The sequence below is a fragment of the Heteronotia binoei genome, chromosome 8 (assembly GCF_032191835.1).
Source record: "Heteronotia binoei isolate CCM8104 ecotype False Entrance Well chromosome 8, APGP_CSIRO_Hbin_v1, whole genome shotgun sequence".
NCBI lineage: Eukaryota > Metazoa > Chordata > Lepidosauria > Squamata > Gekkonidae > Heteronotia > Heteronotia binoei.
In genome coordinates this window covers 35,127,389-35,151,162 of record NC_083230.1, presented here as the reverse complement: position 1 = coordinate 35,151,162, position 23,774 = coordinate 35,127,389, and the positions used below count along the sequence as shown (strand labels likewise).

The 23,774-nt window shown below is 41.7% G+C and overlaps 2 protein-coding genes across 2 annotated transcripts in view; one reads left to right on the top strand and one right to left on the bottom strand.

Annotated features, from left to right (window-relative positions):
- Positions 1 to 23,774, bottom strand: part of IMMP2L (inner mitochondrial membrane peptidase subunit 2) — a 919,024-nt gene that overhangs the window by 521,435 nt on the left and 373,815 nt on the right. The gene's annotated exons all lie outside the window — the stretch shown is intronic.
- The window catches only part of LRRN3 (leucine rich repeat neuronal 3), a 70,031-nt gene continuing 61,378 nt past the window's right edge, over positions 15,122 to 23,774 (top strand). Inside the window, exon 1 of the mRNA XM_060244886.1 lies at positions 15,122 to 15,532. The gene's annotated coding sequence lies outside the window, so the exon portion shown is untranslated. The remainder of the gene's footprint in view (positions 15,533 to 23,774) is intronic.

Sequence of the window (23,774 nt, the reverse complement as noted above, 5' to 3'; positions counted from 1 at the left end):
GACATGGGGATAGAGCAGAAAGCCTGGGTTTAAGGGGACTCCAAATCCCTTTAAATGCAAGCTTTCTGTTCCCTACAAAACCCCCCAAAACAGCTGAGCAATGAGAAGTTCCTCTCGACTGCTTAACTTTTACAGGCTTTCTTGTGGAGTCCCTTTAAAGAGATTGCACAAGAAAGCAAAACTGCTGAACATCAGGGAGCGCCTCCCCACTGTTCAACATTTTTTGTTTTGCTTTCTGCAAACAAACCTATTGGCTTGATTTGATCCATGGTTCAGCCATGAATCATGAACATGAATTGAATTTCCTGATTCATGCCTTTTCCTAAGCTACATTTTCCATTGTCCTGAATTCATGATTGCTGCCACACAAGTTTTGATAGCAATTAGGCCACCATTTTGCCAATAAAAACCATATTAATGTTTCCTTATCACTAATACTATTAGTTAAGTATTTATGGAAAAAATCAAGGGGTATTAGCAATATCATGAAACTTCACAAGAGACAACTCCTTCACATACTAGTTTCAAACTTCTAAGGATTTGATTCTCACCAACAAGGAAGAATTGATTGAAGAAGTGGAAATAGTGGGTACCCTGGGCAGTAGTGACCATGTGATTTTGGAATTTACAGTCTTAGGGAAGGGAAAAGCTATACATAGTCAGACTTACAGGTTGGACTTCAGAAAGGCAAACTTTGATAAACTTAGAACTATGCTGAGTAAAACCCCATGGTCAGAAATACTTAGGAGGAAGGAAAATGGAAAAAGTCTAAAGAAGCTGAAGTGACTCCATAAACAGCTCTCTAAAGACTTGAGAAATAAAAAAGACTCCTTCAGGAATTGGAAAGAGGACCTTATAACCAAGGATGAATATAAACAAATCACCAGTGCTTGTAGAGAAAAAGTTAGGAAAGCTAAAGCTCAGTATGAACTTAGACTAGCCAAAGATGCTAAAAACAACAAAAAAGAGTTATGTTCAGAGTAAGAAAAAGAGCAAGGCCCATTGCGAGGGCAAGAAAGTAAAATTGTAACAGATAATGAAGAGAGGGCAGAACTGCTCAATTCCTACTTTTCCTCAGTCTTCTCTTCTGAGAGAAACGGTGCTCAGCATGGCAAAAACAGAACATATAAGGAGGGTAATGCAGTTCCAACCTAGGGTAGTACATAAACACCTAGTTTCTTTAAATGAAACTAAGTCCTCAGGGTTAGATGAATTGCATCCAAGGGTTCTAAAAGAGCTTGCTGTTGACAAGTTGGTAAAATGTGGTCTGGATTCTGTTACCATTAGGTGGATCTGTAACTGGTTGACAGATCGCACCCAAAGAGTGCTTGTGAATGATTCCTCATCCTCTTGGAGAGGAGTAACAAGTGGAGTGCTTCAAGGATCTGTCCTGGGACCTGTTTTCTTCAACATCTTTATGAATGATTTGGATGAAGGAATAGAGGGAATACTTATTAAATTTGTAGATGATACTAAATTGGGAGGTGTTGCAATCACAGAAGAAGATAGAAACAGGATACAGGATGACCTCGACAGGCTGGAAAACTGGGCTAAAACCAATAAAATGAATTTTAACAGGGATAAATCCAAAGTTCTGCATTTAGGTAGGAAAAATTCTGCATTTAGGTAGGAAAAATCCAATGCATGGTTATAAAATGGGGGAGACTTATCTTATTAGTAGTATGTGCAAAAAAAAATCTAGGGGTCTTAGTGGATCATACGCTGAACATGAGTCAACAGTGTGATGCTGTGGCTAAAAAGGCAAATGCAATTTTGGGCTGTATCAACAGAAGTATAGTGTCCAGATCATGAGAAGTGATGGTATCGCTTTACTCTGATCCGGTAAGACCTCATCTGGAGTATTGTGTTCAGTTTTGGGCACCACATTTTAGTGTTTAAACAATTTTATTAATAACATATGGTAACAATGTCTGTTTATATCATTACTATCCCTAACCCATATGATATTTTCTAATCCCCCCTCCCTCCGTTACGAGACTCCTGCCGAAGTTATATACTTGAGTTCACTTATAAAAAGTACCCTTAACCAATCAAAGTTCAATGTCTCCCTTTTCTCATACTCATTATTAAAAAAATTGTCCAATGTCTTTTTACATTCCACTCTTTCTCTATATATCCTCTAAATTTCTTCCACTCCCCTTTAAACACTTCCAAATCATAGTCTCTTAAAGTTCTTGTTAGTTTGTCCATCTCACTCCACGATAAAAGTTTCACGATCCAGTCCCATTTCTCTGATATTTTTTCTTGCTTCCACAACTGCGCATACAGTGTCCTAGCAGCTGAGAGCAAGTACCAAATTAGAGTTCTATCTTTTTTTGAAAATTTTTCCATTTGTAATCCCAACAGAAAAGTCTCTGCAACTTTCTTAAAGTCATATCCCAAAATTTTAGATATTTCTTGTTGTATCATCTGCCCAAACTTTTTTGCTTTTCCATTTTAAGAAGGATATAGACAAGCTGGAACGGGTCCAGAGGAGAGCGACGGAGATGGTCAGGGGTCTAGAGACCAAGTCCTATGAGGAAAGGTTGAAGGAGCTGGGGATGTTTAGCCTGGAGAGGAGACGGCTGAGAGGTGATATGATCACCATCCAAGTACTTGAAGGGCTGTCGTATAGAGGATGGTGTGGAATTGTATTCTGTGGCCCCAGAAGGTAGGACCAGAACCAATGGGTTGAAATTAAATCAAAAGAGTTTCCAGCTCAACATTAGGAAGAACTTCCTGACCGTTAGAGGGATTCCTCAGTGGAACAGGCTTCCTCAGAAGGTGGTGGGCTCTCCTTCCTTGGAGATTTTTAAACAGAGGCTAGATGGCCATCTGACAGCGATGAAGATTCTGTGAATTTAGGGGGAGGTGTTTGTGAGTTTCCTGCATTGTGCAGGGGGTTGGACTAGATGATCCTAGAGGTCCCTTCCAACTCTATGATTCTAAGAGACATTGCTCTGATTTGTAATGGACCTGAAGGGAACCTTGTCACCATGATGTAAAACAGGTATTCTGACACAGAGCCGTACATAAGCAGTAATGTATGTACGAAGCTTCTCCATCTGTAACCTTTTTACAGCATAATCCATTGCAAGTTTTTATCATTACTATCAAAACCATGTTTTACTTCGTCTTAGTAGTGTGATGCCAATCCACGCCTAACGATAAATCTTCAAATCAAATTGAAAAGTAGCAACATGAAATAGCACACTTTAAAAAAAAATGTTTTTCAAGGGAATTAAAATGTTTGTTCTTTGTTTATAAAAAATACTACTGTAAGAACTTACTGTGCTTTTGCTTTTTATATTCAGTGAGACCCAGAGGATTTGTGTTCCACTTTTGAAACTAGGTGGACTTTAGCATTTTTAAATGTTTTATTTTATTACCCAGACAGCATTTATCCTGGCTGCAAGCTGTCATAAAGCACCTCCATCTTCAGTTTCATTTTAATGGAGACTTTGCAGGCTATTCCGCAAGAATTCTAAATTGAGCTCAGCCCAGTCTTAACACTATGTTAAACACTAACAATATTTTCAATTTCTCTGAAGACTTAGCTTGGTATCTTCTCTGTGGTCCACCTAAAGCAGAGGTGTCAAACTCATTTGTTATGAGGGCCAGATCTGACATAAACGAGACTTTGTTGGACTGGGCCATGTCGGGTTGGGCCGAGCCATGTTGGGCCAGGTCATGTGTGTACCTATTTAAGATTAGGTAGCAGAGATATAAATTTTATAAAGAACACAAACATAAATATATATATATATATATATATATATATATATATATATATATATATATATATATATATATATATATATATATATATATAAAACTTAAAACATGCTTAAATGTTAGCACTCATTGGTCTTAAAGATGCTTTCTTTGTATTTCTCCCATGGGATCCAGGGAACTGGGCAAAGGAAGCTCTGGCTCTTTCCTTCCTTCCCCAGGGGACTGGGGGGGGGGGGAGGAGGAGCCTTAGCTAATAGAAAGAAGAGAGGCTTGGTTCAGTAGCTCTGCTGTGCAACTGAGAGAGCCTGGCAAAGCAAGCTATTCCTCCCTCCTTCCTCCCCAAGGGAGGAGCCTCAGCCAGCAGAGAAAACAGAGGCTTTGCTCTGTAGCTCCTGTGCAATTGAGCAAGCCTTGTAAAGCAAGCTGTTATACAGAATGAAGTAAGATATAGGGAGAAGGAAGCAGATGACAGCCAGTTGCTCGGGGGCCTGATAGGAGCCCTTTGGGGGCCTGATTCAGCCCCCAAAATACGTGTTTTACACCCCTGACCTAAAGCAACATCTCATCACTATTATCATCATAATGTATGAAGCTGGAGCCACGCCCCCCTCAAAAAGGTGCCTGATTTTGCTACTATGAAGCAAAGCCTAAAATTTACTTTTCACAAACATGGTGTGGAGGCTATTTAAAATGAAATATCCATGTTAGCAGTTCTATGAGGGAGGCCTGTTGTGTACACCAGATTGCCATGGTGGTTTCACCACATCTGTGGCCATAATACCACATTTAAAACTATATGACATGTTTATGAGATGACTTATTGCACAGCGTTCTCTTTAAAATAAATTATTAGTTTCTTCTGTTGGCAAGATTAACTCTTTACGTTGGTTGTATTCTGATGGCATGGCAACTAGAGGTTTATGCGCAGTGGGCATGAACACAGCTTGTTACTTTGTGAATCAAACTCCAATTTACCCAGGTGCCCACATTCTGGCATCGCAGCAGAGGAAGATGTAGGATAGGTGAATGACCCCAGCATCAAGTTTTTTCATTCCTATCATGGATCATTTACATTATGATTGAATGCAATGATTATATATATAGCTTTCTCTCTATTTGTTTTTACATTTCTTTTGGATTTTAGGCACCATTTGATTGTGGATAATGTAATGTGAACTTCTAAATGTGTTATCTTAGTATTAATACTTGGTTCCTGATGAAGAGCTTATACACTCATAATGCACTGGTACATGATGTACTTAATAAAATTGGTTCCTGTAACCACTGAGTCAGTCTCTTCATCCATAATTATGTAATTTTTCTATTTACACAATATTGCTTAGCCTTTGCTAAGCAACTCAGCTTTTACAAATTGTATACCTTTTTTTCTTTATGCCTAAACATGATGAGTTTGATGGTCTGTCACATGCCTTTTCAGACAGATAACCAATTAAGAACATGTGTTTAGGATTGTCATGTAATTTAAAGGTACAAGATAATGCCTATAATGCCTATATACTTTTATAGAAGACACAACTATATGATCTGTGCATCCTCTGATGAGCCTGCACAAAATTCTGAATGATGCCAGGAGTGCATATGTTTGGCTTAAACTGCCTATCAGAAATGATTTACCAGAATTTCAGTTTCCTGAAGAATGGTATCCACTGTAAATGAGGCTTAAATCATAACTGGCCAGAATGGTGCTCTTTATAGATCTTGCCTTAATCAAAATTATCCAGCACAACAACCTAGATGGATTACAAACTGTAAAGAATATAATCTCTGATAAAAACACAGCTGACTTTGACACAAAACTGTGCCATTTTGCTCTCACCTATAACTACTTCAGGTTTGGCAATGAACTTTTTCTACAGATCAATGGTACAGCCATGGGCACCCACATGGCCCTACAATATGCTAACATCTTTATGGCTGAATTGGAGCAACGCTTCCTAGACTCCCACCCACTCATACCCACCTTATACCTGTGTTATATTGGTGACATCTTTATGGTCTGGACACATGGTAAAGAAGTACTGGATGCATCCCACCAAGCATTCAATGACTTTCATCCTACCATCAACCTGACAATGAACCAGTCTATGCAAGAAATACATTTTCTGGACACCACTGTAAAAATGCATGATGGACGCATAGACACTACCTTATGCAGGAAACCTACTGACCAACAAACATACCAGCATGCCTCCAGTTACCATCCCAAACATCCCAAACGATCCATTGTATACAGCCAGGCTCTATGCTACAGCCACGTTTGCTCCAGTCCTACTGACATATCCTCACCTGAGGGATCTACAACAAACCTTTTTGGAACTAAAGTACCCACCTGATGAAGTCAGGAAACAGATTAACAAAACCAGAATGATACCCAGAGAAAACTTGTTACAAGATAGACCCTGAAGAGACAATAACAAAACGCCACTAGTGGTCACACACAATTCTCAACTGAAAACAGTTCAACATATCATCAACAACTTACAACCTCTATTGGACAGTGACAGCTCTCTTTCAAAAGTACTGTCTGCACACAGACAGCCCCCCAATCTCAAACAACTCCTCATCCACAACAATACAACATCTCATCTGAGCAGGAACACTGGTACCAGAGTTTGAAATAAACCCAAGTGCCAACTTTGCTGCCACATACACCCGGACAACACAGTCACTGGGCCTAACAGCATTAACTACACCATCTCAGGCTCATTCACTTGTTCATCTTCCAACATTCTTTATGCCATTAAATGCCAACAATGCCCTTCAGTTCTCTACATAGGGCAAACAGGACAAACCCTACACCAAAGGATAAATGGACACAAATCTGACATCAGGAATTACAGAGCTGAGAACACTTTAACCTTCCTGAGCATTCAGTGGGTGACCTCAAAGTGGCTGTTTTACTCCAAAGGAACTTCAAGAACAGAATGGAGAGAGAAATTGCTGAATTACAAATTATCATGAAACTTGGAACAAACACCTCCCCAGGACTGAACAGGGATATTGGTTTTTTATCTCATTACATATGCTAAACCAACTCTCACTGAGTAGAGCTGTGCATCCACTGTGTTCCAATGTATTTCTCTTTTAGAACAGTGTATCAGAATAATGTTTTTTTGTGTGTGTTGACATGCTCAAATGAGGGATGTGGGCTGTTTGTCTCATTACATATACTAACCCACCTTCCACTATATTTTAATGCACCGTTTTTCTAATGGCTAACTAATATGTATTTCTCTTTTAGAACAGCGTATCAGAATACTGGGGTTCTTTTATTTGTGTTTTTTGTTTTTTTGTATTGACATACTCAAATGGGGGATATTGGCTGTTTGTCTTATTGCATATACTAACCCATCCTCCACTGTATTTTAAGGTATTCCTTTTTTTCTAATGGCAAACTATAATGGATGTTATAACCTTTTGAGAAACCATGCCCTCTATTCAAACTAACAAAGCCAGAATGTTACCTAGATTTATGGCACTTCATACCTGTGACAGCAGTCTGCTTTTTATCACCCTCCAATGTTGTTTCAGCCCTGCTTTGTTCTAACACTAACAAACACAGATCCCAATATGTGATTCTTTTAATCTGCTAAAAACATTCCCATGATTCTACAGACCAACTCACTGCCCACTTATATCAAGAATTGCTGCCTGCCATTCCAATTTTGTCTGATGACGTCTGCTTAGAGCATACGAAAGCTTACATTCTGGATAAAACTTAGTTGGTCTTAAAGGTGCACTTGTCTACTGCTTTGTTCAACAACCTGGAAGTGATACTAACTTCCCGAACTTTTTTCTGTCTATGGCAAAGAAAAACAAAGCTTGATTCATACTGTGAACACACTAGTGAACACATGATGCATTGCCTTACAAGAAGTCAGTCTACTCTGGAACTTGCAGAGTCCTAAACAGAGGTCTTTCAAATCACTTGCTACTAGATCCTTTTGACTGGAGATGCAGGAGGAAAGTGAAGAAGAGGGATGCACATTTGCCTTCATGGAAGTGCTGCCATTGGGGCAGTCGACTTCCAGCCAAGGAAGAAGGGAGAAGGAAAGGGGGGCAGCTGCTACATCTCCATCTGCCTCTGAGCCCCAGCCAGCCCCTGGGAGTTCCCTCACCAGCTGGCTTGGCAGGAAGGAGGGATGCATGTTTGCTGTCGTCATCTCCCAGCAGGCCCGTAGCTACAAGGGGGCCTGTGGGGGAACAGCCCCCTGACTGCTAGGCAGGGCCCCCTGACTTGGGTCCCCTAACCAGCCTCCAGTGCCTCGGCTGCATCCTTCTCCATTCTGCTGTCGTCATACATAGTTGCTTTTGCTTGCTTAGGGGCCAGAAGAAATCTCTGATCCCTCAGCAAGCAGAAACAATGGGACATTTTTGGAGCCCAGGACTGAAACTTAAGCTCCCTGTTGCTTCTGCTTGCTTAGGGGCTGGAAGAAATCTCTGACCCCTCAGCACGCAGAAACAACAGGGCACTTTCAGTGACCCCTCAGCACACAGAAACAACGGGGCACTTTCAGCCCCCAGGACTGAAAGTTAAGCTCCCTGTTGCTTCTGCTTGCTTAGGGGCTGGAAGAATTCTCTAACCCCTCAGTAAGTAGAAACAACAGGGCACTTTCAGTGACCCCTCAGCACGCAGAAACAACGGGGCACTTTCAGCCCCCAGGACTGAAAGTTAAGCTCCCTGTTGCTTCTGCTTGCTTAGGGGCTGGAAGAATTCTCTAACCCCTCAGTAAGTAGAAACAACAGGGCACTTTCGGAGCCCAGGACTGAAAGTTAAGCTCCATCTTGCTTCTGCTTGCTTAGGGGCTGGAAGAAATCTCTGACCCCTCAGCAAGCAGAAACAATGGGCCACTTTCAGCCCCCAGGACTGAAAGTTAAGCTCCCTGTTGCTTCTGCTTGTTTAGGGGCTGAAAGAAATCTCTGATCCCTCAGCAAGCATAAACAACGGGGCACTTTTGGAGCTCAGGACTGAAAGTTAAGCTCCCTGTTGCTTCTTTTTCTTTGGGGCTGGAAGAAATCTCTGACCCCTCAGTAAGCAGAAACAAAGGGGCACTTTCAGCGCCCAGGACTGAAAGTTAAGCTCCGAGTTGCTTCTGCTTGCTTAGGGGCTGGAAGAAATCTCTGATCCCTCAGCAAGCAGAAACAATGGAGCACTTTCAGTGCCCAGGACTGAAAGTTAAGCTCCCTGTTGCTTCTGCTTGCTTTGGGGCTGGAAGAAATCTCTCACCCCCAAGCAAGCTGAAACAACGGGGCACTTTCAGCACCCAGGAATGAAAGTTAAGCTCCACATTGGGCTGACATTGGGCTAGAGGGAGCCTGCAAGAAGAGGCCATTCTGGCCCTCAAGTGAGGTGGCGGGGGTAGGGGGCGGATGGCTGCATTGCAGACAGGGCAGGGTAGGGTAAGCTGGTGCACACAAGTGGAGGTCCCGGCTGCAGTCCGGGCCTGGTGATCAGTGGAGAGATGATGTTCGCCTGCAGGGGTTTTCTGGCCTGGTCTCGCTGGCCATCCAAGCGAGGGTGGCAGCTGCGCTTGGGCAGCCTCGGCTCGCCCTCCGACAGGAAGAAATCCGAATTGGAGGTCCTGTAGCCCCAGAAGTCAGTTGCGACTTGGTGGTGCCTTCCACCACCCCCCACCCCCTTTGTCCTGCCAGGCTTGCCTAGCTGGATCATGCTACAGGTAAGGGCAGCAGACCGTGCAGCACGTATCTAAACCTCTGAGTAGCTCCCCACCAGAACTGCTGGAAGAGGGGTGAAAAGGGATCACCTTGGGGCAGCTGTGGGGATGGGGGAAGCTGTATGACAGTGAGCTGGCAGCTTTCCTCCTCAGTGGTGGTAGGAGAGAAGACCATGGAGGTTGGGGCCACTATGTGCCCCCTGAAAAAAATAAGGGCCCCCCAATTCTTCAAATCCTGGCTACGGGGCTGTCTCCCAGTTGACCCTGGTAGTTGGAAGGGGCTGGTTGCTCCTCAGGGTCTGAAGGGTGATGGGTCCCCCACCACCCCTGACGTGATGCTATCATTTTCAGGTGACACCAGCACATTGAGGATGTCCCTGCCTACTCCTGGAATGACTCTCAAATCCACCCACCAGCAAGATGAAGGGACAGGGCAACCAATGCTCCCTCTAAGCTGTGGAAACTTGTGAGCAAAAATTCTACTTTGTGAGCTACTTGCATTAAAGTTGTGAACTACTGCATAAATTAGTTTGCTGTGGAACCATCCTTCATGAGCTAAGACAAAAATGTGTGAGCCAGAGGCTAAAAAACTGACAGCTAGCTCACACTAACTCAGTTTAGAGGGAACACTGCTGGCAACCCTACCCCCCATCGCCAGGGCCTTGGAAACACCACAGAAGAGGACAAGGAGAAAGTACAGCACTGGCCTAGCATCAACAGCGAAGATAAGCACTTGCAGGAGCAGAACTGAGACAGCTAGCAGGTGCATGATACAATACAGGCCACTGAGCAGTATGGTGCTTAAAAGCAACAAAGGTGGAGTGGCTGTGTGGAAGCAACTCATCCGATTGTTACTGACCTTGCTGCCTCTGTTCTGGATTGTCCTTTATGTCTCTGACCCTGGTCTGTATCTTTGTATTTGTGCTCTTGGACTGCATGTCAGATTTGTAGCGGTTCCTGAACCTTGGAACTGAATTTTGATGCCTGGTCCTGGAATTGCTGTATAAACACTAATGCCTAGAAACTGCATCTGTGTGCCTGCTCGGAGGACATTAGCTACCATGACACAGGGATTTGTTTATTTCTAAATGCAGCCAGTTAAAATGTGCTGTATACACCAGTTCTTTGCCCACAGTGTGTAACAACTAAGCTAAAAGTGGCTTCCCAGCTACATACTATTGTCCCAGCTACATACTCTTCTCAGCTACATACTACATACTTACATAGTTATGTTATACTACCTGACAGGGGAGACACCCTGATCACATAGTATATAATACTGCCATTTTTGTAGCACCAATTAGGCAGCAAAAACTGGGAGCTTATGGAGGGCTTTCTGGAATGAGATACTTGACCAGTGAGATGCTTTCAGTTTAGTAGTTGACAACATTCACTCACGACTTTTAAAAATACATGCGTTTTAGAAATGCAACACGGAGAGTGCAAAGACTCATAGGAAAGAGGAAATTCCATATCGTGCAGCCAAAGGCCAGCTAGTGGGGTCTCTGAGTGGAATGCTTCAAGCTCTCCTCACCATCAGCCAGCTGGGTGGCTCAGATGTGGCTGTGGCTAGAAGGATAAACGCTCAAAGTGGCCATGTTTCCTGCTGTAGGAGTTTACTGGATGCGGGCAGTAGGCTCTGCAAAGGGAGGCTGGCTGGCTCAAAGCAGGGAATGTTTTAGGCCTTCAGGGGATGCCTAACAACCCCAAAATGATGACATAGTTCTCATGACAATCTCTGCAGCCATTTTGTTGTTGCCAAAGTTTGGGGTTTTGGGGTGGTGGTGGTAAATGTCTTTGAGCAAATCTAGGTTTCCCTCAAGTCTGTAGAAAGATCTCTTCAATCCACACCTTTGTGTTGACTTTTTAAAGGAAAAATCTGCAAATCATGGCCATGTTTGCAATTACATATATCGTTGAGATACCATATCTCTGTTTATACCACAAAATGCTTACAATAAAAAAGGTGGAATGAAGAGCAGGACTATTTATTTTGAAACCAATCCCAACCCAAATATTAGCAGAAAACAGACTTTGCTTTTGTACGAAAATTGTGCTTGGTTGAATGAATTATATCTCATATTTTTTTTCCAATTTGCATGCATGTAGTACAGAAATTCCACTGAATGCGTTCAGAGCCAAGGGCACTGTCCTTCCTCCATTCACATGTTCACTGTATATGCCATATTTCATGAGCAGAACTTTTGCCAACTGCAGGGAGATGTGTTCATACAGATCCCTAAATCAGTTTTTTGTTTACTTGTTTCCTGAGCATATGCAATATACACACATACAAAATAGTGCATGGTACATCTTACTTGCCCCTACCTCAAAAGTTCAAGTATGTAAAATATAACATAAACACCAACTCACTGATCTATATATAAATCTGAGCTTAATAGAATACCTAGCTATTTTAAAACTACAAATCATCGTAGTGAAATCAGCAGGAGAAGAACTGCTAATGAACCTTAATCATCATAATTGTCTGAAGTTATAAAACTGGTTTTGCCTTGCAAGCATTCTGAAACATCTTTAAAACATCCTTGAAAATAATCCAAATGAAGTTAAAATATTCCTTTGCTGTGACTAGAGCATATTATTTAAATATTGCTGAAAGATTTGCACATATACCTGTAAATCAGACAAGCACTTTAAAATCTAGCATTTAGACTCATATTCCTATTATGGTAGTTGTATTTGCATTGGTTTAATTATCTATCCCTCCAATTACACAGTTCAGAGCAATCAACCAAAATGAACCATTTATGTAGTAACTTAATAAGTGCATAATCTGAATTTCATATACTAATTAGTTTCCCAGATTTTTTCGTACAAACTTCACATACTATATATTACTTAGGAAACTAGCATGTAAAGGCGTAAAGTTTGTTTGTGTCATACAATAAATGCTGCCTGGATATTATACAGGTGTTTTTAAGCAGCATGAAACACACCTAAAACGTTCAGGCATGTGAGGATCATCATTCACTTCAGTGAAAAAACAGCACCCTTGAACATGTAAAATTGTTTATAAATCCCAGCTTTTACGTTTTTTTAAAAAAAAATGGTTACTGGCCTGCTCCATTTTTTCTATGGGCCACAGTACTCTCAACCTTTGTCTCTGCTAGAGAACCCTGTTTATTAGTAAGTAATTATAGAATTTTCTTTAGGAGTATAATCTAGTAGTCACACCACTAACTTCTTTTGTACTAAAGTGTAGTGCTAAACACTGTGCAGTATTTTTGTGTGTCTTTTAAGCATCTGGTCACATTTTTTTCCATAGAAAATGTGAAATATCATCTTTCCTTCCAGATTGCTTCAGAGGTATAAAGTAGGATCTACAGATTATGTCATCCACAGTAGGTATGAGTGCTTTAGTCCTGTGGATTGGCTGTCATAAACTTTTGTCTCATTCACTAGTCCCTTTTAGTCCACTCTGAGGAATGCATGGTATTTGTAGAATCTGGGTTTTGTGTTCTTCCAATGTTTAGAACTGGGTGGGCAGCTGTGTTGGTCTGAAGCAATAGAACAAACTTGGATTCCAGTGGCACCTTTAAGACTGACTAAAGTGGATTCCGCATTTACCGTTTGCCTTCCTTTCGCTTCGGGGTTGTTCCATGTGGGCCTGATTTCCCAATTCCACACTAGAGGATTTCTCCTGGATACAATTCCCAATCTGTTCTGTGTGTTTTGATTCCGCAGTACTGTTGCTCCTGGAGTTTCCACCCTCCCCTCCCTCCTCACTCATTCATGTAGTTCCTTCTTTTTTTACACGCATGCGTGTTCACGTTACAACGTAACCTTTTTATTGCGTTACGACGTAACACCAGAGGTGCAATACTTGCAAAGTCACGTGTTTTCCTTCCCACCTGCCATTGGTCATTTATCTAAGGCCTGGGGAATCTGATTTCGCGATCAAAACCACAGGTGGAATCCGATTGGCCAGCGGATGTGGTGCTACATGCTTATTGGGTGGCTTGGAAAAGAGATGTGTTGGATTCTAGCATGTGATCTTAAGTTCTCGTGAGCCCTCTATGCGCGCTGAGGCCACCGCCATTAATCTGCCCCCTGGTCTATTGTCTAAAGCACGAAGCATACACTTCAGCACACACTTGCTGGAATACTAAGCACACAGTTTTCAGGAAAAAACTATTTAAAAAGGAGCCCAAAGGGGGGGTGGTATCTAAAGTATTGTCCCCAGCACATCAGCAAAGGGCTATAAACATAGCCAAGTTCCCTCTTGAGGAACATGCGAGGGGCGGTGGTGGATAAAAGTGGCATCAGCACATCTTAAAATTAGTTTGCGTAACATTGATTTTCATTTCGTGATGTTGTAACGAAACTATTGTCAAAAAAAGTATGATAGCACGAAGTGCTTTTAGTTGAGGGGGGGAATAACATTGTGAACGATCAAATGTTATGGCAGATTACTTCCCAGATAGTGAAGGGCACATTACCAAAATCTCGTGGAACACCATAAAGAGTGAGGGCGTTTGAAAGTAAGGGATGAATTCAGGGCAAATTCAGGCCAACATCTGCCCTGGGGAAAACACGGAGCCGGAGCAAAGGCTAATGCGGAATCAGCCTAAGTTTTATTCAAGGTGAGTTTTCTTGGGCAAGCACACTGTCAGACAATTAAATGGAATTAGAAATAGCAGTTAGGGGATGGGCAGTTAATTAGTATGCAAAATAGTGAAAATGTTTTTAACAGATTAAAATAATAAGAAGGTTGGTTTATGGTTATGATTCTATTTGTTTATGTTATCTGTTTGGTTACAACTGGGAGGAATGAATGTCAGAATTTCCAGAATATTTTTGTGCATTTTTTTTTAAAAAAACCTTTATATCATTAACTATTATTTTGCAAACAAACCTATGTAGGGTTGCTAGATCCCTCCTTGCCACCAGCAAGGGATGGAGGAGTAGGGTTGCTAGATCCAGGTTGGGAAATTCCTGAAGATTTGGGAATGGAGCCTGGGGAGGACAGGGACCTCTGTGGGGTACAATGCCATGGAGTCCACCTTCCAAAGCACCCATTTTCTCCTGAGAAATTCTCCAGGTCACACCTGGGGGCTAGTATTCCTTCTTACGTCTGGAGTCAGACATCAAAACACTAGGTCAGTGATGCATTACCATGGGTTAGGAAAAATAAAAAAGATCTATCTGTTGTATTTTAGAAGCATGACAACAAACAATGCTACCATTTGCATTACACTGATTTTTTTTTGTTCAGTAACTTCCTTATTCGTGTTCAGAAACAGATGTGAAACAGATTTATTTATTTTTTTGGTCAATCAACTTATGCAGCAAAACTTAAAAGACAAAAAAACAAACATAGGAAAGCTCCAACAGCCAGTAAGATTCACAAATGTACTTCATTCTTGCATAACTAGGATGTTCAATAGCAAGCAGCAGATCTACCCAGTTTTCTCTTGTACAGAGATTCAATCCAGTTTTCACTTGCTTTGAACACAGATCCCCTGCTCTGGTACGTAAAATATAATGCGTAGCTTCACAGAGGATGCAAACCATGCTGCTTCTCTTTCATGTACTAGAAAGAATGCCTCGGAGTACAGAAAGGAGTTGCTCCATTCTATTTGTACCCTAAGCAGCAATGTCATCTAACAGACAGGTTGTCTCAACCAACCAGACTGGAGCAGCTGCGAGTGCTACATCTTGGCACTCTAAAGCTATTGGCTCCTCTCTGGGGAGTGGAGGGTGTTCAGTTATTAATGACCGTTGAGCAGGCAGTACCATGTCAGTGTGACAACTGATCGGGTGAAGGATGCACCACTAACCACCATGGAAACAAGGAGAAAGAAGAAGAAACGCTAGCAGGCATTTCTCTCTGTCTCCCTCCCTCCCTCTCCAGCTCCAGTGGATTGTGAGCTTTCAACAGCCAGCAATAGAGCTCTGGTAAAAGCAAAGGATCTCAGCACAGATTTCCTCACATTACAGGATATATAGAAACAACCGTGTAGTATGGTATCTGTGCATACATCTCCTTGGCTTCATCACCTTAGCATCAAGATGAGGTTACCTGAAGTAAAGAATCCAAACATGCAGGACTGTTTCAAGACTGCAACTCTTCTGGTAGGGTAAGTATCTTGTTTATATCGTTGTGTGCTGTGCAGTTTACTATTGATGCATTTGCTCTCATTATTTTAAGTTTAAATTCTAATTGACTCCCTCCACCTCCACATTTTACTCTTTTAGAGAGAAATACAAAGGGACCCCTGTCTGCTTCAAACCACCCACCATCTCCACTAAATCCTCATTAATCTAATAGGTTCGCCCTCCCCACAGGATTCTCAAACGGCTGCTTTTACTAGCTGTAAAACAAGCAAAAAAAAAAAGTGTGTTATAATAAGCAGATTCTCAACGCCTTCCAGTGCAAAATCAACTGCACAGTTTCTCTGGGCTTGGCAAGTAATAAGGTAAGATGCTGGACAGCCTTTTTAAAAACCTCCTTCCAATGGTTGGATTACAGCAAATACAATTGTGTGTCATGTCAGGACCTAAAAGCCACCAAGCACGAAGACTGAATGAGAATATCACAAACAGTTATTGAATTTCTGCCAGACTACATTTTAAGGATTGTGGCAAATGACTTCCCCGCTCCCTCCCCCCCCTCTCTAAAACACACACACACACACCCTGGCACTCAAGAAGGCCAATAGAAATGTCTGCTTGATAATGCAGGTGGCATTGACACACATGGTGTTTTTTTTTTTAAAGACAGCATTAACCAGGAGAGTTTTAATCTTCTACAATAATTAAAATGATCACTGTATGATTTCCCTAAGTGCTGTTGGTTCAGATCCTTCACAGTGCACCCCTTGTTGTTTTTAAAAGGGCTGTTTGCTTCTTTAAAACAAGGGGAAGGAGGAGGGAGCCTTGAGTTAGACTCATTTTGCCAAGCACTGCAGTTTGTAATTGTGGGGCAGGGGGATATGGTAAGATGTAAAGGAAAGAAATGATGAAATAGATAAGGACACAGACTTGGTTTGTGTCTGTGTGTGCATGCATGAGAAGGGGAGTATAATCAATTTCATGCAAGCAAAAACCTCGCTACACTCCTTAATATGCATTCAGTAAAGTGAAACAACACATATAAATAAAGGGGTCATTCATTAATATGCATTAGGTTACAAAGTATCACTTCGCAATGAGGGGGAGAGAGAGAGAGAACAGATGGTATCAGTTGAATAAGTGGAAATTATTCCCCCCCCCCCAGATAAATAGACCTTGTATACTATGTTTGTGGAGACAAAATGCAGCTTTTTTGGAGCTTCCTCATCTGGCTTCTTCCACTCTTTCCTTTCCATATGTACCTGCTCCCATCTGTCAAAGCAGTTATTTTCCTGGACAACTACGCTGAAAGTTAAATCTTGGTTCTGTCATGTACAATGCAAGGGGGAAAGAAGCACCCAAGGCAAATCAGTTCTCTTGTATCTGTCATTTCCCCATAAATGTGTCAGGACACGGGACAGTTAGCAATATGTTTGGTAAGAAGTTAATTAATTCAGTTGACCTTTCTTAATGATGGCAGTAAAGCAGCTCTGACAATATGCCATAGCATTTTGCTTTTCTCTCTGGAAAAGGAATGAATCCGATCTGAGGCTACTTTTCCTTTTCAGACTTTACAAGGAAAGCTACTGAAACATTAGCTCTTGCTATTGGCAAGCTTGCTTGTCATTCTTCAAAAGCTGTATAAAACCATTTTGAAAAAAAAAATTAAAAAAAAAATCCAAACCTGATTTATCATGCTGTAACACAAACAATAATCAAATCTTCCTTCTTGGGCCTATATTTAGCTCTACCAAGGAGACTTGAATGTTTCTGCTCTCAGCTCATGCAAATATGTTACGCTGCAGTAATGAAATAAATCATACTGCATTTGGGGGTAATGCATTTAGTGCATTGTTTGCATGAAAGGAGAGGGAAATGCACATAGTGATACATACACAGGAGTTCCGTGACTCATTTTTACACAATCACATTCCTAACTTTCTTTAATCATTCTGCACATATGCTACTCTGTCATAAATTGTATTACATATGGAATGTGCAACTGTTTTGAAGGTCTACCAGACGGCTTTTGAAATTGCAGGTAAAAAAAGAGAGAGAGAGAGAGAGAGAGAAGCAAGCAGTGGCACTTGTGTGTCTCCAAAGCAACAACCAAAGTGGTCTTACCATAAATGTTACCAAGCTGAGTTGGGCTTTAAAAAAAAAAGGAAAAGAATATTCTCTAAGGTCTCTAAAAATCACTACTTTTCCACAACTTAGAAATTCTGTTTCCCCACGAATTGTCAGTTCTGCAGCGACGTTAGAACTAACTCAGCGTAAGTCTTTTGATGTAGCAAAATTGATTTAAAAAATTGCAAGCTATGTGAAGTTACTATGGATCTGCCATTCTTTCTTAAAAGAAGTTTATAAAAACACAAATGTGCTGCGAACCGTAATAGAATACTTTGCTGGAGAGAGTAAGAAGATGGTGGGTCCTGTAGTTGTAAGATATTTTTGTATGAACTTCTTATCGATGCTGGATACACTCTTGAGCTATGGTAGCAGAAAATACTGGTGGCAGGGGAAGTGGAATGAGGAAATGCTCTTATTCCATTCCATCCTAACCACCTACTTTTTAAATAAAACATATGGATGAAATGCAAATGTAAGTCTTGAAAGTGATATTACTTACAATTCTACCAGTTTTCTCTCAACTAAATACCTGCCCGCATACAATATTAAATATCTACTACATCTGCAAAGGCTACCACAACTTCTTGACATAGTTTCCACAGGAGAGCTTATTTAATAGTAACTTTGGTGCTAAATAATTTTACAGAATAGGATAAACCATTTTGGAATTACATATATGGAAATAATATCAAAAGTAGGTCTGGTTTCTGGCTTTGTAAGAAATCCTTGCACTGCTTACAATGTACATTCATGAGTAATTATGTGCATCCATAATATGATGGAACATTCTGATAATGAAATAGACACAAAGAAATACAATGTACCCTGGAAGTAGACTGTTTGCAAACCTGTAAATGCAACAACAAAATAAAATGACACAGCCTAAATAATTCATGTAATTCTTTACACATTCGCTACACAAAAAGAGCTTTTAAATGTAACAAATAGCATTCATGCAATAGCTGTCTAGCCATATATTTTAATCGGCAACAGAAAACTGAAATCAGTTTTATTGTTCAGGTATCAGATAAACCCATCACCACACCAGAGGGAAACTTAAATCAAATCATTAAAAGTTTAAGCATGCTTGAGAAATTCCACTGCAATATGAACATTAAAAGTGTTAATTTATGTCATTCAAGAAATCATTGTTTATCTTACCACTGATGAGAAAAAAACAGAGCTTATTATAAGGTCTGGTAAATTTTACAAATTTACAAGGATGCTAATACTGTGCATCTTCTCCAGGTTAGAGCAGACCTTGAAATACTTTTGGATCAACAAACCACTTTTTACATAATCTCAGTTACTGTGTAATATAACAACATCATACTGTTGCGTAGTTTTTAGAGCTAAACTCAAGAGGAACTTCAAACCAAACCAGTGCTACATTAAAACCATTTGGGAGAATACCATGCAGGCTTATTTCTTATTGGGGTGACTGATCAGTATCTGGGCTGTACCACTTCAGGCTGCAGGTGGGGCTCACATGATCTCCCAGATCCCCTCAAAATATTTCCACATAGAAGACTAGACAGCTTTTTCCCCCCTGATATGCAAATAGAGAGAACTTTTTATGTGGAGGATGCTTTAGTCCTAAGAATGCACTGCTTGGAGCAGTACGGACCAGGCATAGGCTTATCTCCTTTATGTGAACCTGAGTAACTCATACTGTAGTCCAAAGCAGAGTCACATCCTTCTAAACCATTGGGTTTAGAATACAGCCTATCCAGCATCTTTGCCCATCCAGCATCCTTTATTGTCAATCCCTTTGGTTAAGTTGAGCGTCACACTCTAACAAGATGGAGGAATATGCTAGGCAATTAATTAATATTATTCCTCAATTCTATGTGCACTTTTGGCCTGGTTTTACAAATTATGGAGATGCACCCTTATTCTTCCAGAGTAAGGTAACCTTTGGGAAAAGTTGTAACACTTTCATCATAACAACACTCACTATAATTGGGGAGGAAAATCGGGTCTGAGCATCAGTACTTATTGAAATATAAGTCCTGAAGCTTTTGTCCCAACAATGAAATTACCACTTTATGTGAAGAATCAGACATTATTCAACTGTGGCGAGAAATATATGCCAAGATCTTTGACATTGTCAACTCCAGCTTGAGAAATTCCTGGAGTCAGGGATCTCCAATCTCTCCACTTGCCTCCCTCCTCTCCGCATGCTGCTTTTGTTGCTGCAATGCAATGAGTACTGCTCAGCTCTCCTGGCTCCAGCTGCTGATGCTTTGCTTGCTCAGCCATGGCAAAAGAAAAAAAGCAATCTGCACTCTGGAGGGCCCCCTGGAAGTTGGGGGCCACATCTGGAAGTCAGTGGCAGTGCCCCCACAGGCCCCCCATGGCTATGGGCCTGCCTGGACATCTGAGGATAGTGCCTAGGAAGGGTGGAGGGGGTTTTTTTGTGGGAGGGGGGAATCAGCAGGAATGTAATGTCATAGAGTCTGCCCTAGGGTAAACAGCCTCCTGGTGGAGCTAGAGTTGCCAATCCCCAGGTGGGGGCAGGGGATCCCCCGGTTTGGAGACCCTCCCCCCGCTTCAGGGTCGTCAGAAAGCGGGGGGAGGGGAGGGAAATGTCTGCTGGGAACTCTATTATTCCCTATGGAGTTTATTCCCATAGAAAATCATGGAGAATTGATCTGCGGGTATCTAGGGCTCTGGGGGGGGGGTTTGCTTTTTGGGGTAGAGGCACCAAATTTTCAGTATAGAATCTAGTGCCTCTCCCCAAAATAACCCCCAAGTTTCAAAAAGATTGGACCAGGGGGTCCAATTCTATGAGCCCCAAAAGAAGGTGCCCTTTGGAGTTCAGTTATGCTTGCCACAGCCTTGATCTTGGCTCCACCCCTAATGTCTCCTGGCTCCACCCCCAAAGTCCCCAGATATTTCTTGAATTGGACTTGGCAACCCTAGGTGGAGCCCGGAAATCTCCCAAAATTACAACTGGTCTCTGGACTATGGCAGTCATATTCTGCTGAGTTCCTTTCCCTCCTTAAACCCCACGCTCTCTAGACTCTGCCCCTGAATCTCCAGGGATTTTTCAATCTTAGCCTGCCTTGCAAAGCTGCCATTTTCTCCAGAGAAAATAAGCTCTGAAGTCTTCAGATCAGTTTTTATCCAGGAGAATGCCAGGCCCCACCTTAAAGTTGGTAACTCTACTGACAAGCCTTTATACTCCAAGTAGAAGGAAGGATGCTCCTTGGGAAACATGACCTCATGCTTGAATTTTCTGTGTGCATCTTGATTAGGATAGAAAATAGTGTTCCAGTCTGTGCAAACTAAGCAAGGTATTGACATCACTCCCTCGATCTAATGAACACATTCAGTGTACCATTCTCCTCATGTAATCTGCCAGCTGTATTATCCTAAACACAGTTACAGCCACTGAAGCCTGTTGACTTCGATGGACTTAAAAAGTGTAACTCTGTTTAGGATGGCGCTATTCTTCACTCATTATGCCCAAATGCAACAACTTCTGCACTCATATACTATGCCTTCTACCAACGGCATCCTATTCATGAGCCTCTTCCTTAGTACAAACCAGGCAAGTAATTTAGTTTTGATCTTTCTCAAGCTCATAGGCTTAACAGGAGATTTCACCAATTGAAACTGCTAATATATTATTCTCCATGGCCATAATAATAGCACCTACTGTTTTATTGCAGTAAAGACAGCTAATATATATACTCACTATAGACAGCTATTCCTACTTGATTACAGCCCAGTTTCAAACATATAATCATTGTCTTCTAGAGGCAACAACTAAGCCTACCATTCTGTCTTTTTCATCAACTCACATGATTCAGGTTGAGATCAGGGATACGAGGAGTGTCTGATATTATGCATCATGTCTGGAACAGTTTGAACCATGGCAAATCACTAAAACTAAATGAGTAAGGGAGTGTAACCAGAGTGTTCCATAGTGAAAGCTAAACTTTTCACAAAAGCCAGAAAAGATGGATGTCCCACCAAGTCAAAAGGATAATATCTGAACAAGGCCCAGCTCAGAAGCTCACTGGCCTACATGGAATTTCCACTGACTGTTCTAATAAGTTTGTGATCTGATAAAAAATGACTTGGAGCTGGCAGCTTGTACAAGCACTACTACAATTATTACAGTGGCATGAAAAAAGTGACTGTAACAGTTAAGAGGAGGAGATTGGATTTATACCCCCCCATCCTTCACTACCTGAAGGAGCCTCAGAGTGTTACAATTTTCTTTCCCTTCCCCTCCCCACAACAGACACCCTGTGAGATAGGTGGGGCCAGGAGAGTTCTCCCATAACTGCTCTTGAGAAGAACAGCTCTGAGAGAACTTGTGGCTGACCCAAGGTTACATTAGCAGGTACATGTGGAGGGGTGGGCTGTATGTTCCAGTTCCAGCTAAAGGCACCAGTTCATATAAGTCAGTGACTTTGTAAAGCCCCTTGCTAGGATTGTCAATCTCCAAGTCTCACCTGGAGATCTCTTGGAATTCCAATAGATCTCCAGAGGCCAGTTTGCTTGGAGGAAATGGAAGTTCGGAGGGGCAGACGCTGGTCTTCCCCCTCCCAAACTCCCCCCTTCCTAAGAATCACCCTCAAATCTCCAGGAATTTCTCAAGCCTAGACTCCTTTCCATGTTGCAGGTTGACAAGTAGCCAGCCCCATGGATAATTACAAGGGCCTACTGACAGCTGAACTGTATCTCAGACTTTCTGACCCATATGTTTGTTGCAAAAAAAAAAAAAAGTCTCTACTTTTAAAAAATTGTATCCTACTTTTATCCCTGATTGGGAACCCAAAGCAGTTTTTTTCACATTGTTTCTTTCCTCCACTTAATCCTCACAACAACAACCTTATGAGAGCAGGTTAGGCTGACAGATTGTGATGGGTCTAAGGTCACCTGATGGGCTTCCATCGTTGAGAGGTTTGAACCTGGCTATACCAGGTCCTTGTTCCACTACTACACCACACAAGCCCTATTCTAGAGAGAGGTTGTGGAAGGCAAAACTATTCCAAGGAAACTAGTGGAGATCCTAAATCATGTGTATCTCACAATATTAGCAATAGTCACCAATCACAGAAAAGATATTGGGGGGGGGGGGGGGGACCTGTTCCTGTTAAACCTCCTAACTTTCCACAGATTTTCATTAGAAGAAAATGCTTTTCAATATTTATATCAAGCTCGGCAACAGCTAAAAGGGGAAGAAAGAATTTCAAAATACATACTTTTCACCTGCATTATCCCAGGAGTCTTCTTTCCAGGAGGGTTCTTGTCATGTGAATAACGACACTGCAAGGAAATATATTACAATCTACAAAATATTTTAAAAGAAAAAGGTTGAATTATCAATTTTAAGTTCTGTGACAGAATGAATTCCCTGGATATCTGGCTACCTGCACTAGGGGGGGGAGGGAAATGGCTGTTTGCACAGAGCTGTATCTTGAGGCCTGGCAATCTCTGCAATGGCTTGCTGAATAAATTAGAGGCTCACAGCATGCAACTTACATATGAACAACTACCAAAAATATCCACAGGGAATTGCTTCACTACTCCACTTAGAACTGAAAGCCACAACAGTGTAGGAAGTGTCAAAGAAAGGGAAACTGAAACAATTTCTTTGTACTCCACAAATAGGCAGGCAGTGTGGTATAAACATCAACTCCAAGGGCTAACAGGAAGGAAGGAAGGAAGGAAGGAAGGAAGGAAGGAAGGAAGGAAGGAAGGAAGGAAGGAAGGAAGGAAGGAAGGAAGGAAGGAAAGAAGGAAAGAAGGAAAGAAGGAAAGAAAGGGAGAGTAGACACAATCATGTATGATATGTCTACCAGTGGCTACTAGCCATGGTGACTAAAGAAACCTACATGTTCAAAGTCAGTGAATCTCTGAATATCATTGCCAGGAGAAGGCTTGGAAACTTAACCCTGTCTCAAGTGTCATGCCCTAAAGTAGTAACAAATGAATTCCCTTGCCTCTATGTCCTGCGGTTGGTCACTGTATTAAATAGGATGCTGGTCTAGGTGGACCACTGGTCTGATCCAGCAGGGCTCTTATGTTCCTAGGTCTACTAAGAATTCTACTCGAATCTATCCAATGGGGTTTACTCCCAGGAAAGTGCTCTTACAGTGCAATCCGAAGGATAGTTAC